Consider the following 18,541-nt stretch of genomic DNA (forward strand, 5'->3'; position numbering starts at 1 on the left):
GCTATATAACGTTCTCACTCATTTATTCAATAGAGATCTATTGAATACCACCTGCTATGGACAGATCACTAGAGATATAATAATGCATGCAAAAGACAAGGTCCCTGTTTTCATGGACCTAATGGGGGAAGAGCGAGATAAGAAAAAAATAATAATAATAAACAAGCAAACATATAATTTAATGTTGAATTATAAAAGGTGCTATGAAAGAAATGTTCACATATGGTTTCATTAGATAGGATTATTAGGGGAGAATTATCTTAAGAAGGTAACACTGAACTGATACTGAAGGGTAATAAGGACTCACATTAAAAAAAAAAAAAACATTTCAGATAGAGGGAAGTAGAGTGAAGACCTCAACATGAAAAAAAAATTTGAATGTTGAGTGTTGGACTGTGTACTGAGCACTGTAATCAAGAGTGAAAGTGGTAAGAAAAGTTGGAGAAGCAGGTAAGAGTCATAAGATACAGGGCTATGTAAGTCAGGGTAAGAAGGCAGATTAATCCTAACATCTCATATTTTAAGCAGGGTGATGACATGATCTGATAGGGATTTTCAAAAATATTTTGGCTGTTGTGTGTGGGAAATTAATTTTAAGAAAGTCAAGTAGGAATGGGGACAACAGTTATACTTTGTAACTCTTTAAAATGAAATATGTTGACTTTGTGAAGATTTGGGAAACTTACCAACCAAATGGATAAGAAGGATGTTTTGCTAGTCTCCCTCAATGCTGCAGAACATTATGAAATAAAGGCAAAGGGAAATGTTAGGGCTGTTTTTTATGTTAATGTAATGCTTTTTGTCTTATATTAATCTGACTATTCTGTAAGTTATTTTCTTTTTCCTGATATCATACAACATAGCCTCAGATGATCCTCCCAAGATGCTTGGGCTTTATTCAGTCCTTAAAATTGATGAAAGTTCCCCATAAATCTATAGCTATAATTTGCTAAAAGAGATGCCTCACAAAATCCAAATTGGCAGAGTTTGCATCTGTTTTGAAAATTTAAACCAGTTGAAATTGATTTGTCTCATTGACCAAATGTTATAGTCCACTTTTCACAGAGATGTTACTTATCTGGTTTTGCAGACAACATGCATATGTAATCACTATGTCATCTACTTTTTAGGAGCTTAAAAGTTATGTTTGTATTCAAGAAATGATTGAAAGGGGCATCTGGGTGGCTCAATAGGTTAATCATCCGACCTCAACTCAGGTCATGATACTGAGGTTCGTGAGCTCGAGCCCTGCATCAGGCTCTGTGCTGACACAGCCTGGAGCCTGCTTCAGATTCTATGTCTCTCTCTCTCTCTCTCTCTCTCTCTCTCTCTCTCCCCCTCCCCCACTTACTCTGTCTCTCTCTCCTTCAAAAATAAATAAACATTAAAAAAAAAGAAATGATTGAAAACCCATGATGTGAAAAACTCTGGGGTAGGCATCATAGCCAAGAAGATAAATAGCACAGTTTTCACTTTAAAAAATTGTACAGCCAAGTACAAGGAGGCATAATAAAGACAACATAGAAGACCTACTGTGATAAACAAGAAAGAAGTGATTGCTTTTAATCATGATCAGGGAGAATGTCTTCCTCAAGCTATTGACCTGGAATCAGAGACAGAGAATATTGCTAGTAGGCAGGTAGATTATTTTTAGAAATAGCTGCAGGGAAAAGGAGTGGCAGATGAGGCTGAGGGATATAGGGGAGGAGAAAAAAAACAACTCCAGGGTATATTCTTGAATAGGTCACTACTAACAGCATCTTGGCTTGATTCTCCCTGGACCTTCTATGGAACCATGGAGGTGTGTTCCAGAACTGCCTAAGGACAAAAGAGGTCAGAACTTAATAACAGCAATTCTCTTTCTACTCTATAAATAGTCGCCCACTGGGACATTAACTCTCCCACACTCCCAGGTTGCATATAAGTGGCCATATGGTTCCCACACGTGTCCTGTTACAGAGAAGCTCGGGACAGAAAGCAAAAAGATCACTGGTACAGCTAATGGGAGGTGCTGTCTGGTCACATCTGTACAAAGCTGCTTGCCTCAGCAATGATTAAATCAAAAGATGAACTGAAAGAATGTAAGAGGATGGGAAGGGGAGCAAGATATTCTTAATAAAGAAAACTTTAACATGAGGTAGCATTTGAGCTAGAATTCAGAGATATATTACGATTTTTATATGCAAAGACTAAGAACATATAGTAAGATGAGGAAATTATGTAGAAATGTATTTCAGGAATCTGGTGGACAAATATACAGATCTGGAGAGCAGAGAGTATGTTGGTGAGGGGATTATGATAGGTAAGTGTATCTATAGCTTTTGGGTTGGAGAGTAAAAGATAATAGACTCTGTACCATAATTGTCCAGTGGATGGAAGTTATTGGCCTGATCTGGTTACAGACCTCTGGGTCCAGGAAAGTCAGATGTATTATTATGGTAGAAAAGAAGTTCTCTGTAGGAGGATGTTGTGATTTTAAAATACATCTACGATTTATCTTACAGTCCTTTCAAGAGGTAAAGCTTAATTCCCCCCATATTAAAAGTGGGCTGGATTTAATAACTTGCTTCTGACAAATAGAATATGGTGAAAGTGAAAATCACAGCCAGTCTCACAGTTCCAAGACCAGATCATAAAAGGTATGCAGCTATCTCCATGTCAGGAGAACACTAAAGCTTTCCTATGGCCCATATGGTGAGGAATGGAGGCCTCTAACAGCCAGCAAGAAACTAATGCTTCTTACAGTAACCAGGTAGACAATCAATAAGCAGACATTAATAGAATCCTACCACACATCGAAAAATGGAGTATTATAATTTTGCTTTTTCATCAGATACTGGATCATCTCAGAGTTATGGGTTCTCAAGGATAACTCATGTTTACATAAGGGAATCCATTTCTGATTTGGCCTGAGGAATGTGTGGATAATAGGGAAATAATAAAATATAAGCCCTGCCCTCTTGGTTCTCTCATTTCAAAGGAAGTTAGTGGAAAGCCTGGAGGAAACTGGTAGATAATAGATTCCAAATTCAAATAAATTCTAGCATTATTTTACAGTTTCCTTTTTAAATATAAGGAATATGATATTTTGAAATATATTAAGGCACCTTTTTTTTATTTAATGGGTTTGTGATGGTCTCACTAGTCCGTCAGAAGTAAGGCATCCTTTTCAGTGTGTATGTGGAGAGTGATAGTTGATGGAGCAGGAATGAAAAGGGAGCTTAAGAGTTAATGCTGTACTCGGTTTATAATGCTAGAAATAGTATTTTCATGAAATACAATTACCTAGATATCTAAGCTTTTCCAGAGATAGGATTTTCTAAATCTTTTTAGTATATGAAGAGATAAGCCTAACAGACTCTAGTCATATATTTTCTTTCATATTGCAGAGAAGACACTCCCATCTGTTTATGATGATTAGGTCATAAGTCTTGCTCTCCTAAGGTAAATAAGGTAGTTTCAATGTCAAAACTCCTTTCTTCTTTATCACTGAGTACCAAAACTTTAAGGTGAGGGTTTTGAGAAACATCCATATTTGTAGGTTAGAATTTGGAAATGTAGTGGCAAGTGGCATAATTCTATGGAAATTGTGATGGCATTTGCAAATCCCTATTAAAATGCTCTGGATCCAATGTGCCAATGGTGATGTCCAGAGGCATGTGGATAGGCTTGAAGATGTGCATGCAAATGTTCCTCTAAGCCTTTATTTGTTGTGCTATGGCTCTGGGCCTACAGATACACCCTGAGAGGAAAAGTAGATGTGCAAAGTGGGACAGTAGGCATCCTGTCAAACTTGCAGTTTCATGACAGAGCTATTAATAGATTGGAAATTTGAGACATAGGACAAGTATCTGTAGCCATAGTCCAGAAGTGGCTGCCAGAACAACACAAATAGAGTAACATATGATTAGTCATACTTAACCAGAACAGAGAGCTGACCAGTTCAAGACTCCCCACAGCCAAGATCATAGAAGATGCATGGAGCATTCTTAGAAGGTGGAGGAGGGACAGTAAAGTATCCTCCAGACTGCAAAGTAATTTTGGGACCAAAAAATGAATCAAGCCACACCATGCCATTTACAGAGTTTTGTTCAGAGTAACTTACTAATGGGGGAGTTGGGTGGACAATAATCCAGGCAAAACACAACTATGCAACACAACGTTTGTACCTTAATACCCAAATGTGGAATTTAGGAATTTATGGGAAGGGAAAAAAAAGAAAGAAGCAAGCCATAAGAGGCTCTTATTGATAGAGAACAAACTGAGGGTTGATGGAGAAGGGGGTGGGCTAAATTGGTGATGGGTATTAAGGAGGGCACTTGTTACGATGAGCACTGGGTATTATATACAAGTGATGAATCATTAAATTCTACTCCTGAAACTGATATTACAATATATATTAACTAACTTTAAATAAAAATCTGGAAGAAGAAAAAAATGCCCAGATTTTATAGAGCAAGGGGCATTATGATAAGGTCAAAGGGTAGTTATCTAACGTGGTATCATCTGTGTGCCAAAGAGAAAGAATCTGTTATCTCTACTAGTTATCTAAACTTTAGGGAAAATCAGAACAAGCCTACCTGCATTCTGGTCAGGCATACATTAACCTCCAAGGGGTCTGGAACACTTAGCCCAAAAGGAGGTCATTGCTGGGATATGAACAAGATGGAGTCAGTATTGTCAGCACTCCTACATACAACATGTGGGTTTACAACCTGAGTCTCTTCTGCTGACATGAGAATTCATAAATGGTCACCTTCTCTCAAAAGGTAAGAGATAGACATCTGAAAGAAAACCTTTTATTTCAAAGAAATGGAATTAAAGAGTCATTTGTGGGCCACCTGAGTGGCTCAGTCAATTGAGCATCTGACTTTGGCTCAGGTCATGATCTCGCAGTTCTGGAGTTTGAGCCCCACATTGGGCTTGCTGCTGTCAACCTGTCAATGCAGAGCCTGCCTCATATCCTATGTTCCCCTCTCTCTGCCCCTCCCCAGCTTTTACTCTCCCCCCTTCTCTCTCCCCCCCCCAAAAAAAGGATCGTTTGACATTATCGACTCAAACTAAGATTACTGGATTAGGTAAATTTAGTTTTCCTTCCTTCAGTAGTCCACTGGGGTTGGAGGTTTTCAGGAAGAGCAGATCAAATAGAAAGAATAAGAGGTCAATGCACTCTTTTATTCCTTTGAACTGCAATGGAAGTGAATATGTTACCCTGCCAAATTTATCTCCTTGTGAGTGTGATTATGTACCAACTTTTTCTGAATCCTATGAAACCATAGATAAAAAATCCGCTTATCTATTTTAGTTACATTATCTTGTAGTGGAATGAGAACAGGCAACATGGGCACAATATAATTTTTGAACCTGGATCCTACTACTATCATTATGTAGACATGACCTCATGAGTTTTCAGACTTGCTGACTGTGCTGTGATTTTATACCATTTAGTGTGTCTATATTACAAGAACATAAGAGGCTATCTTTCTTAATGGGAGATGTCTGTAATTTTTTCCAGTTTAAAATGTGTTCTTATGAGTGAACAGCATTATTTACCACTTTCTGAATGCATATCCACTGAGATAATTTATTTTTATGACAACAATTTCCATGCATTGAGGCATGTTGTATTTTCAGTTAGCTTGCATTTTCTGAGACATAGATAAATCAACTTTAATCCTTTTTTTAAGGTCTATTTTTTTCTTAGTTTTTGTAATAGCTATTAAAGAATTCCTTCGAAACAAATTAGCTTTCCTAAGGCTGTGTATATTCAGCCTATTAAAATTTGCAACAAAAGTTTATAATGAAAACCACTCAGATAATTCAAAGATGAGGCATTGTTACAGAATTAAAATAACCCCTTAGCTCTTAATGTGGTTTATTATGTGAGCAGGGCCACTAAGAGTGACAGGGGAAAAAAAAAAGATTACTTTCGTTAATGTCAGCTGCCTGATATTAGCTCATCTCCCACCCATTCTTCAGTGAAATTAAACTACTTTTCTTTATTTGACAAATCCTTGAAACCTAGTGTTAGCATTGTTTCTTCTTGAAGCACAAGAACGTTCCATTCCTATTATCTCTCCAGCATTCCACCAAACACATCTTTAAATACAATTACCTATCTTCAACCTCTCATTTGTTGCTTCCTCTTAAAGCTACTCAATGCCACTATTACATTAACTTCTTTTTTCTCCATCATTTCCTATGTGTTTGCATTACTAGTAAGCTGGAGCTGCACCACTTTTATTTTTTCTATTGTGGTGAGAGCACTTAACATGAAATCCCCCCTCTTAAATTTTTAAATGTACAATACAGTATTGTAACTATAGGAACAATGTTGGATAGCAGATCTCTAGAATATAATCATCTCATATAATGGCAACTCTTTACCATTTGAATAGAAACTTCCCATTTCCTACTCCCCTAACCCCTCATGACCAGTATTCTACTCTCTGCTTCCTTGTGTTTGACCATTTTAGATACATCACACAAGTTGCTAAGTAAAATCAGTCAGTCAGAGAAGGACAAACACTTTCCATTTTTTCAAGATGGCCTAGCTACCTACTTTAATGAAGGTTGAAACCAATGGGCATATTCAACTTCTCTCTCCATGACTTAAAAAAAATCTTGCAAATTAAATCCCCCTAACACCTTTTCCTTCTAATCTATTTCCTTCCAACGTCCTTCACAATTTTTTTTCCATCAACCATATCTATTACATCATGTATCATCAACTTTTTCCATTCAACTGAAAGTGCACAGATCTTTGCACTTGAAAAAATGGTCCTTCCATTCTTGTTGTACCCTCAAATTGCAATATCTGTCTTCAATGCCCATTCAAACACTCAATCCTAATCCTTTACATTCTGTCTTCTATCCCTTTCATACTATTTTGTTTATGAATTCCACAGCATATGTTTTGTAATCTCTCCTCACTCTATAGTTTATTGTAGATATCTTTCAGTAGATAGTTTAGTTTTAGTTTTAGACAGTTTCTAGTTTATTGTAGATATCTTGAAATCCTTTTCTTTCTCTCTCATTGTTATGGGCTAATTGTATTCCCTCAAAGTTTATATGTTGAGTCCTAGCCCCCAGCACCTCAGAATGTAGCTATCTTTGAAGATAGGTCCTTTAAAGAGGTAATTAAGTAAAAATGAGGCTGTTAGGGTTGACCCTAATCCAATCTGACTGGTGATCTTATAATAGAGGGCTCTTATGACCTACAGAGACACACTGGGGATCTTTCTTTACAGAGAAAAAACCCTGCATGGCACAGTTAATGGCAGCTACCTGCAAACCAAGGAGAGCAGTCTCAGAAGAATTCAAACTTGTTGACATACTGATCTTGGACAATTAGCCTCCGGAATGGTAAGAAAATATATTTCTTTTGTTTAAGCTGCACAGTCTATGGTATTTTGTTATGGCAGCAAAAGGGTTCTACACTCAGTTATTGTGTGTGTGCACGTGTGTGTGTGTGTGTGTGTTGATTCCCCACACCACCAATAATTTTCTGACAACAGCTGGGTGCCCTATTCAACTCAATTCTGACAACTATCTACCTAAAGCTAGCATCATATTCCACAGGGTAAGGGCTCAGTTCTGCAAGACTGCCCTCCTCCCCCATGCTCCTCTCAGATGCCAATTGTAAGCCCATGTTATCATCTGGGTTTCTGACTACAGATTAGAGATTTCCAAGACCCTCTCCTCAGGTTAATTTGCTAGGCAAGCTCACAGAACTTAGAGAAAGACTTTACTTACTAGATCACCAGATTATTATAAAGCAATAGATCTCAGGAACAGACAGATGGAAGAGATGCATAGAGCAAGGCTTGGGAAAAGGATGTGGAGCTACCATGCTTTGCCACTCTCCTCTGATCTCCTCGTGTTCACCCACCTGAAAGCCTTCCAAATCCCACCCTTTTAGGTTCTTATGAAAGTTTTATTATATAGGCATGCTTGATTAAATCATCAGCTGTTAGTGACTGGACTCAATCTCCAGCCCCTCTCTTCCCAGTATGTTTGTTTAAGGGTGGAATGGAACTGAAAGTTTCAACAGTCTATAATCACAGGTTGGCTCTCCTGGAAACCAGCCCTCATCCTTAGGTTTGTTGCAAAAGTCACTTCATTGACAACAGAAACATGTTTATTGTTTCCATTCCTTAGGAAATCCTAATGGTTTTAGGAGCTCTGTGCTGGAAGGATGTCAAAAAGTAAACATATATTTCTTCCTATAATCGCAATATCACACAGCCCTAGCAAGCTAATTTACCCATTGAACACTGGTAATCTCACTTCTCACTTCATCTGTGTTCTCACCCTTCATCTATGTTGGCTGGCTCATCTTCCATTTATTTCACATTTTATCTAAACTTATTTTATTTCCCTTAATGTCAACTTCTTCCTCAATTATTTTCTAAAAGTCTATAGTCACCTCCAAACAGATCACTTTGAAATCTATATATTTATTTCCAACAGCTCATATAAAATATGTCTCCTTGTTCTGTTATCAGCTGCACAGCTTCACCTCAGTGATACACCAGCCCAATTCTGTATACACAAAATTAGACTTGTCTCCATATGTTCAAGGCATTGCGTACTTCTTGTATCCTTGTCTATTATATACATGGCCCATATCCTATTTATGGTGCCACCGTTTTCTCTCATTTTAATCACTGAAACTCCTGTATTTATCCCTCTGCAGCATCTCTCAATTTATTTCCTTTTCCATGTTGCTATCACTGGAGTTCAGGTCATGATACTAATGGAAAACTTCAGCCTCTCTAGCTGAATTGAAGCCCTCTGTATTCTACCCCCAAGAAAAAGCAGCGCTGATGGAGGTCATGGTGAAGAATATTATTAGGTCATGGCGTTGAGAGGTAAGAGTTTTTGTCATGAGTATTAAAGTGATTCAGAACTCTTATTTTTATGACATTTGTCCCTTTTCCTTTGGATTCATGTGTATGTGTCTCATGTTTATTTTTTTTATCTCTCTCTTATTCCTTTTTCCTTTTGTAAGAAGAGGGTCACATCTCCACCTCTCTTTTAGTAAAATTTACCCTCATCCTCACCTCAAAGTTTAGAAAATGAAACGGGAACAAGAAGGACTCAATGAAGATAACCAATACAGACTAAATTGCTTAAAGGTTTTTTTTTTTTTTAACTGTATAGTAGATTCTCTACTGAATGTTCTGTAAGATACTCTGCTCTGGCTGGTCAGACCTCGAATATATTCAGCTCCTTTAAAAATTTCATTTGGTGATCTTTCAGCAAATAGCTCCCAGAAGTTGTCCTGTTCCAGTAATTATTCTGTGATGGCCTCATGGAGTCTGATCACATGTGACAGTTCCATAGTTAAAGACCAACGGAACCCCTCTGTAAATTTTAGTGCCTTTTCTTGTGTTGCTTCCTCCCCTTACAGTTCCACCCTAAAACTTCCAGCTGCTTAGGCTTCACTGATTTCTGCTTGCTAACTCCTCAACTGAGCAAAAATGCTACCCTTATATAAATTCTCTCTCCCTGCTCCACAGTCTGGAATACACATCCAGGCAGAAAGCTGAAACAATTGTAGGTCTTAGCATGTTTTTTCCTCTCTTTAAGGGCATTCGGCTCTGGGTATAGCCTAATGTCTGGAAACAGACATACAGGTTATTTGCACATATTTATCTGGTTATTTACACAGAAGAAAAGTCTAGTACCATTTACTCCATCATGACCCGAAGTGGAATTACTCAGATACATTTTTTTTAATTGAAGGTCAGATACAATTTGTATTCCCACTTTACAGAGAAGGAAACTGAGGCACAGATAATTAAGGTAATTTGGCTCAGATAACATAGATGTTGAATATTGAGCCACAATTCAGATATGGATCTCTGTGACAAGGCCTATTATCAACTGATGGCAGTTCACCTCCTCTCATGGACGAATAGGATCTTTGAGATTCTTTCAGCCTTTGTAAAATCCAACTATTAACTATAGTCGTAGTAGTAGCAGCAGTAACGGCACCAATAATAATAGTAATGGGGCAAAGAATGGCCATATTTATATGTAAATAGTAATTTATACTTTGCAAAGTAACTTCGCGTTTATTTCTCATTGATCTTTACAAGGCTTCCAAATTTCCTCACTTTCATTGCTTCACCTGTGCTGGGAAGAAAAGCTGTAACTTTTGCTATGTTCCTAAGAGAAGGTATGCATGCTCTCACTAATGTGACAGGTGACCAACAGGTGAGATGGGAAGGGGATAATCAATCTGTGAAAAAGGAGTTTTTACATTTTTTTTAAACTACTTAATGGCATGAATTAAAAATAAAATCTTATTTATTCATTTTTTTAAAGAGGCACCTGGCTGGTTCAGTCAGTAGAGCATGCAACTCTTGATCTTGGGGTTGTGAGTTTGAGCTCTACGTTGGATGCACAGATTACTTAAAAATAAAATCTCTTTAAAAATATTTTAAAAACTGCTCATTGGCAGAAAAGTTGCCTCTTTATTTCTCTGAGGATAAAAATAGTCTAGATCAAAATGACCTGATTTAAGCTTATTTGATAGCTTCTAAATTTGGTCAGTGGCATGGTGATTTTTACAGATTCATAGAATTTTAGGTTTTGAAAGTTTGCTCACTGTGCTTTTTTCCTAATTGTTTCAATAATTACATTATTGAAATCAAACAAAGGCTAAAAATAAAATGAAATGGAAAAGTACCTAAGGCTTTGGACACCTGAGATTATGCCCACAGAATCAAACATGTCGAGCCAGAAATTTAGATTAGAATTATACTAGCATGAGGGTGTAACTAATATGAAAATAACTGTGGCCTTAAGTGTCTTAAATTATAGTATTTAAAATTTTCTCAATCATGTACATTGTATTATCTAAATGCATCAGTGTTTAAATCATTCTTTTGAGATGACAGTTTCTAAAGGAGAAATGGGGGGGGAGAATATTAAAATGTCAGTAATACAAGTAGAAAAGCAAAATATCATTCTGGCTAAACTGATGATTACTTTCAAATGCAGATCTTTGAAGGGAGGAGGTATATTAAATAATCTCTGTTCTAATCACAAAAGAGCACAATGATTGCTCTTGTTCTGTTGTTGCTGTCCTTAAGTTTGTTTAGTTACTTAAATCAACCTATCATCCTCTTCTGTTTTGAATACAACACAATGTTTTAAAATTATTATTTCCATAAGTCAGTCAGAGAAAGGCAAATACCATATCATTTCACTTATATGTGGAATTTAAGAAACAAAACAGATGAATGAACATAGGGGAAGGGAAAAAGAAAAAGAGAGAGGGAAGCAAACCATAAGAGAGCAAACCTCCCAACTATAGAGAACAAACTGAGGGTTGATAGAGGGGAGGTAAGCAGGGCATGGGTTAATGAGTGATGAGTTAGTTCTAAGGACAGCACTTGTTGTGTTGAGCACTGGATGTTGTATGTAAATGATGAATCACTGAATCTACTCCTGAAACCAATATCACGGTATATGTTAACTAACTAGAATTTAAATAAAAACTTGAAAAATATATAATACAATTATTACTTCTTGGCCTCCAGAAAGGAAGAGAAATAAAGCCTCCATTTTGATTCCTCATGAGAAAGTCTCATTTTGAATCAAGTATTCATCCCAAAAAATGTGGGGAACTTTCAATCCCCTACATCTGTATGGCATATTCTCATGAGTATAAGGGACATGAATTATTCTAGAAAAAGCCATTTTATTGCTCACTTTAAAGGTCCATGTTCTAAAAAAAACAGGTTAATGGGAAAGGTTAAAGGTTAATGGGTTAAAAGTTCTAATGGGAGTAACAGCAAAGGTCCAAGTTTGGGAGTCCTTATTTATTAAAAATTACATTAAAATCTAGGGCATAGGGTTGTAGAAGGGTGAACATAATAACTGTTAACACAAATCAGTTTCATCCCTCATGCTTCTGTAATTAGGGCCATAGTTTACCCAACAGATATACTTGCATTTTAGACCATAAGTTGACACATCAGCTGAGTGGAGCTCACTATGGGGAAAATGCACGTGTTACAGAGGGATCATCTTCAGTATATAGACATGGAATAGGAAAAGCATTATGGTTACAGCATGGTCAGTTGCTTATTTTTTTCCAACATGGCTCTTGTCATAATCATAAGCCTTTGGAGGGTTTATAAAACAAGATCACTTCCCAGGATGCACTGTGGGAGAGAAATTCCCTCACCATGGTAGGGAAGCATGGCCACATCCTACCTGTCCTCATGGCAACTAGTTTCACTTGTGTGTGGGAAAAATGGAACTGTTATCTCATTCATTGTACACCCTCACTTGCCAAACATTTTACTAATTTAAAATTAAAACTGTACACATGGCATGCCAGAGATCATTACTTTCAGTCCTAAAGGACTATCTTTGCTAATGTGAAGTCAGGAAGCCAAAAAGCCTGTTTCTGGAATTAATTACTGTACTGGTTGTAAAAGATTAATAAAAATAAAATGATTTGGAAAACAATATGGACTGAGTATGATACATGTGTGGGGAAATGGAGAAGGTAATAAGAAAATCAACCTAAATTTGTTGTAGGACTCCAAGATAAAAATCTAGCCCATCTACCATTTTTCTCTTTTATTCCTTTCTTCTAGGCCACACTTTCTCTTTTTCCAGTATGCTCCTGAGTTCATCTTTCTTTTAAAGCAGTGCTGACCAAGTTGAGGTATTACACATAGTCAATTGGCATGTGGTTTGCACATTTTTTTTTTGCACTGGAAGAATGTGGACATGAATTCCTGACTATCTCAGTGTGTAAAATCCTCAACATATAAATATACGTAAAGTGCAATCATCGTGAGTATTTGGGCAAGTGTGGCTGCCAGCGACTGCAATACCTCTTTGCACGCACTATCAATTGAAAAGAATGTTGGAAAAAAATTTTAGAGTGGAAATCACTGCCATTTCACCCTAGATTTCTACAAAGAACACCACAGACCGTGGGGCATGGAAATTTCCATTGAACTATGCTTATTTCTCTCTTGCATTAATTTCAGTTCAAGTTGACTGGAATGCTTCAATAAAATAGAAAGCAAAAGCAATGCCAACCCATACCTTTTTCCAGATCATAAAAATTACTATACTCTTGAGAACATAACTCTAGAGAAATATGTTATATGTTATATAAAACAACATTCTGAAATAAAGTAATGAAAGGTATCCTTTTATGAGGAATTAGTTTAATATTTTTTAAAAACTTGATTCTAGATCTAAGGTTATTGGACAATTAAGTAATGCCTTTAAATTAATACTTGACCCAGTTTAGTTATCTAATAAAGTTTCTGATGTTCCTGTCATTGATATGTATATTAACCACATATGGAAGAATAATATTTGAATATAAAAGCTGAATTATTTCTCTTTGTATGAGTCTAGCAAGAGTGTCTTTATTCTGGTTGATTCTAGTGATATATGAGGAAGTTACCTCAGTGGCACACATTATAGCTACATTAATTGGTGATCTATTTTATTTTGTTTTCTTATGAGTATTTGGGGACTTAAATTCCATTTTGAAACAGAATTATTTTTTTTATGTTTATTTATTTTGAGGGAGAGAGGTGGGGGGCAGAGAATCCCAAGCAGGATCCAGGCTGTCAGCGCAGAGCCTGATGCAGGGCTCAGTCTCACAAACCGTGAGATCATGACCCAAGCTGAAATCAGGAGTCAGACGTTTAAGTGACTGAGCCACCTAGGTACCCTGAAACAGAATTCTTATGAAAATAAGCATAATCAAATAGATATATATTTTGTTCTCTGCATATAATCAGGCCATTAAGTGTTGTGTTTTTTCTTATCTAAGATTTACTCCATAAATCTATCTGAATAGGAGGAATTACCTATTATGATGTTAATAAGTAACAAGCATACTTCTCCTTAAGAAATTAATAAATAATTGAGTTTCAGGATACTGAAGAACTATAATCATTGGTGGAAGAAATTCCAATGATATTGTCACTGTTGGAAGAAATTCAATATGCTCTTTGCTACAGAAGGGATATATATTAAAATGGTTATAGAAATAAAACATCCAAAGAATAATTAAAATATTAGTACATAAAGCTTCTCCTATCCTCTCATGCATATATGCAAATGAGTTCCTTCCTATGAAATGTCAGAGATTTTCTCCATAATTAGCTTAAGGGAATTATGTGACCTAGAACAGAAATTTCAAATGGTAGTACCCCAAACATTCATAGTTCTTGGTACTTGCTTTCTATGTTATAGACCTCTAATGAGAAAAAGATTCAATACTTTAGAACTCACAAGTGGCTTGTAAGAATACATGACTCTGAGAATTTTAGGGTGAGAATATAACACTGTTTTGGGGCACCTGGGTGGCTCAGTCGGTTAAGCATCCAACTTCATGGTTCATGGGTTCAAGCCCTGGCTCAGGCTCTGTGCTGATAGTGTGGAGCCTGCCTGGGATTCTGTCTCTAACCTCCCACTTCTCTCTCCCTCTCTCCCTCTCTTTCTCTTTCTCTTTCTCTCTCTCTATCCCCCTCCCCCACTCACATTTTCTCCTTCTTTCAAAAATAAATACTTAAAAAAATAAAAGAATGTAACACTGCAACATTTAATGAAGAGATATTAAGTTTATGCCCTTTTCCCCTTATTTATGTGAAACGGTTGAAATAGCATGTATTAATTAAGTGGTAAATATTGTACAAATGTAAAAATTAATTCATTAATTTGCTCAATAAGTTTTTTCTTTTCCCCAGAAATCACAGTTTACTGCATTGCTGCAGGAGCTGTATATATGGACGTGAAGCACATATTAGTGCTAGGGGCAGTCAAGTACAAAGAGCACTATAGCACAGAGAGTACTCAGTGCTATAATAGAACAAAGAGCAAAGTCATCCAGGAACAACACATGGTAGGTTCTCGGAGAAAGGGCAAAAGATTGGGAAATGGCTGTCAAATGGAGTCACAATATCAGAAAGGGCATGAACGATTTGTAAAAATCAGCATATATTTAAAAATAAGTAAGATAACTTCCAATAATTCTTATTTTAGATTAAAAAACAGTATTAAAGGATAGTGATTGGAGAGTGGGGTTGAGAGCCATTTTATTTAGGCCTATGAAGTTGCACTTTTGACAGAGATCTGAATAATGAGAAGAAACCATAGGATCTTAAGGAAGGGCATAACAGATAACAATAACTACTAGTGCAAATGGCCTGAGGCAGGAAAAAGTTTGGCATGTTCAAAGACAAAGAGAAGGGCAGTAGAACAGTGTGGGTTTACAGGGGAATAAGCTCAGGGGATCTTGTATGACTTAAGCTCATAGATGTAAAGACTTGTGTATTGATTTAGCCTTGCAGGTAATGTAAGAATTCTTAATTATAATGGAGAATCTTAAGCTGGGGAATAAATCCTAGGTCAATTGTTCACTTCTCTATCACTGTACCTAGAAGTAGGCCAGCCACAAAGTAGTTACTCAATAAGTATTTACAGTGAATACATGATTGCTAAGGCAATGTTTGAAAAGTGGTGATTAAAATGTGAAAAGAGAACTCAGATCCATTACTTACATTCTCTATATGTCATGCTATCACTATTACATGATTTTTAAAAACATCATTAAAAAAGACATGATCATTTAAGCCAGCCGAAATAATCCAATTTCTTTTCTGCACCCATGGTTTATAGTTTTTAGTTTATATCATTATGTAAGAATACTAGTAGTGGCCTTGGGACAGCTGTCAAGGAATATCTTCTTAAGAGGATGATACATCTAAAACCTTAGACCTTTGTTGAGATTTTATGTGTTATTATTTAAAAGACAATTTAATCGGGAACCAAAGCTTTTTATGGGGCTGCCTTGTCAATCCAGGGCTCACACTGGCATATCACTTTACTAGTATCAACTACATAAAAAAATAAAAATAAAAATAAAAAAACTTCAGAATAGTTTTAAATCTCACAACGTAGACATTTTTTATAATGATTTAAGAAATAAAATATACTACAACTTAAAAAAAAAAAAGCCTTAGATCCTTGGAATGGATGAGAATCTGTGAATATGATGGCTTGTGATTAAATTTTCATTTTCGAAGAGATTGAAAAAGCACAACGATAAAGCTGGTTCATCCTTACATAATATGCTCAGTTAATCTTAGGAGAGCACCTCAAACAACAAAAAGCATTCAGAAAATCCAAATCTTCTGAAACTTTCTAATCCTTGCGTGCAATGCTGTTCAAAATTGGATTTCTTTGGAATTGTTCTATTGTATTTGTGTCAAAACAGGTAATATTTTTCTGGTCCACTAAACTAAACCTTATTTCAACTTTGATGGATATAAAATAGCTCCTTTTTATCTGGGAAGGATATAGCACATAGTGCTTATGATTTTCTCTCAAAGAAACTTATTTTGTTCATACTGTGGAACTAGTACATCGACTCTGCAAGCTTTTGACATGAAAATCTCATGTAGACTCTCTTCTTACCTATACCAAATGGGATTATTAAATGAAATATTAATATGTGCAATTGCCTGGACTGATAACAATGAACAAGAAGAAATCAGAGAAGGAAAAGCATATAAACAATGAATATTCACTCAGGGGACTCTCTGAAAAGTTATTTTAAGATGATTTTAAGAGCAATTTTAAGTTCACAGCAAAACCTGTTTTTTTTAAATGTTATTTTTAAATGTTTATTCATTTTTGAAAGACAGAGAGAGACAGAACACAAGCAGGGGTGGGGCAGAGAGAGGGGGACACGGACTCTGAAGCAGGTTCTAGGCTCTGAGCTGTCAGCACAGAGCCTGATGAGGGGCTTGAACCCCCGAACCATGAGATCATGACCTGAGCTGAAGTCGCATGCTTAATCAGCTGAGCCCCCCAGGTGCCCAAAACCTGTTTTTTAAAAACAATATGTACATAAAATGCAAGAAGGAAGTATGTAGGCAAGAGTAAATCAAAGTAGCAAAATATGTAAGAATATGACGGTAATAATGGCAAGTATTTATTGAGCACTTCAGATGCTATTTAAAATACTCTATATGTTATTTAATTTAACCTTCACAATAATGTTATGATAGCTACCATCACTTTCTTCTTTTTACAGATAAAGAAACCAAGAGCAGAATGGTTAAGTACCTTACAACCCCCCATTTAGTAAGTGAAGGGGACATATTTGAATGAACACAGGTAGCATGTTCCAGAAACCTATGGGGCAGCTTGAGAGGCATCGCTTAGATTTCCCTCCAAGAAAGTTGGCTGTTTGGCCGCAAGAAACACAGTTGGCTGACAGTGCCTCATTACAATATCTAAATTTTTGAACCAATGTTACACTCTTCCCAGGCTTTCCCCAGCCAATGAGGAGCATGGCAGAGATGCTGGAGTCTGGCATTTCTACCTATTGTGAGTCTGCTCTATGGGTAATTTTGCTCCAAAACTCCTCTGGCCAGATGAGAATGTGACAGAATTCTATATCAGTTTAAGACTTTCTTCTCTTTTCACAGAAGACAGATCTGGATTGCATTCTGAAGCCTCTTCCTGCACACCCCCTCCCTCCCTAATTAAACTCCTGCATTCCTAAATCCAGTTCATGGTCTGTTTCCCAGAGACACAACTCAGACACGGTCACTCTCAATTACTCTGTGATGATGACTCCAAGAAAACACAGAAAAAATGAATTTGTGACTTAATGAAATTAACAATGTGTTTTATATACTATATGCCAAACACTATGCTAAATGTTTTCTATTTACATTGTATGTTCCTTAAGAGCTTAACAAACCTTAAATGGTTATATTTATTTTTTTTCAGAATTACAGATGAAGAAAACTTCTAAAAGCTAAGAAAGTCACTCAAACCAATAAACAAAACAGAATTAAGATTTACATCCATGTGTTCTTGAGTCCATTAAGACACCAATTTTAAAATAAAAAAAAAATCTATACACTTCTAAAGTTACTTGTAGAGATGAGAAGAAAAACTGGACATACTGCTTAGTGAAAATTATAACAAATAAAAGAAGGAAGAATATTCAAACATTCCTTGAATTCCATCTTTTGTAGGAAAGAAAATGACTTTCAAGCTAAAAATCTAGAACAATATGAAAAAAGATATTACTGCTTGAGGTAATATGTAAATGGTCTGAGACACTCCCTAGTTACTTTAAATTAACCCAAGTCTCGAAACAGAAGATTTATACACTAGGGAGCCGTAGAAATGTACAAATATGATCTCAGAGCCACTGCCATAAATATTTTAATTATGCAGGAAGAGAAAAATGCAGGACAACCAGAAAGAAGCAAATGACTCAATTTTCAAAAAAAGGAAATGTGTGGCTACATTATATATTGACCTCTGGATAAAAAAAAAAATGGAATGGCTCTCAATTAGACTTATTTTGTATTTTTTTTAAAATTTATATAAAGTCCAACTAAAAAGATCAAGAAAAATACATGAAAGATTATACAATGTACAGAAACTAGAAATACCCTATCACACATATATACAGATACAGATACATTAAGAACGAAATTTGGTTTTCTTCACAAAT

At 36.2% G+C, this 18,541-nt stretch overlaps 1 long non-coding RNA gene across 3 annotated transcripts; it reads left to right on the forward strand.

Moving 5' to 3' along the window:
- Nucleotides 1-1,862: 1,862 nt before the first annotated feature.
- Nucleotides 1,863-17,876, forward strand: LOC122238414. Of its 3 annotated transcripts, none has more exons than XR_006217330.1 (8): nt 1,863-2,081; nt 7,251-7,365; nt 8,747-8,873; nt 10,107-10,224; nt 12,624-12,694; nt 14,748-14,902; nt 17,099-17,148; nt 17,803-17,876. It is a non-coding gene; the product is annotated as an uncharacterized LOC122238414 (long non-coding RNA). The 3 variants fall into 3 exon arrangements; XR_006217329.1 differs by having other exon boundaries at nt 10,107-10,186; XR_006217331.1 differs by lacking the exon at nt 12,624-12,694 and having other exon boundaries at nt 10,107-10,186.
- The last annotated feature ends 665 nt before the right edge of the window (nt 17,877-18,541 follow it).

This window comes from Panthera tigris, chromosome B2, assembly GCF_018350195.1.
Source record: "Panthera tigris isolate Pti1 chromosome B2, P.tigris_Pti1_mat1.1, whole genome shotgun sequence".
Classification (NCBI taxonomy): domain Eukaryota; kingdom Metazoa; phylum Chordata; class Mammalia; order Carnivora; family Felidae; genus Panthera; species Panthera tigris.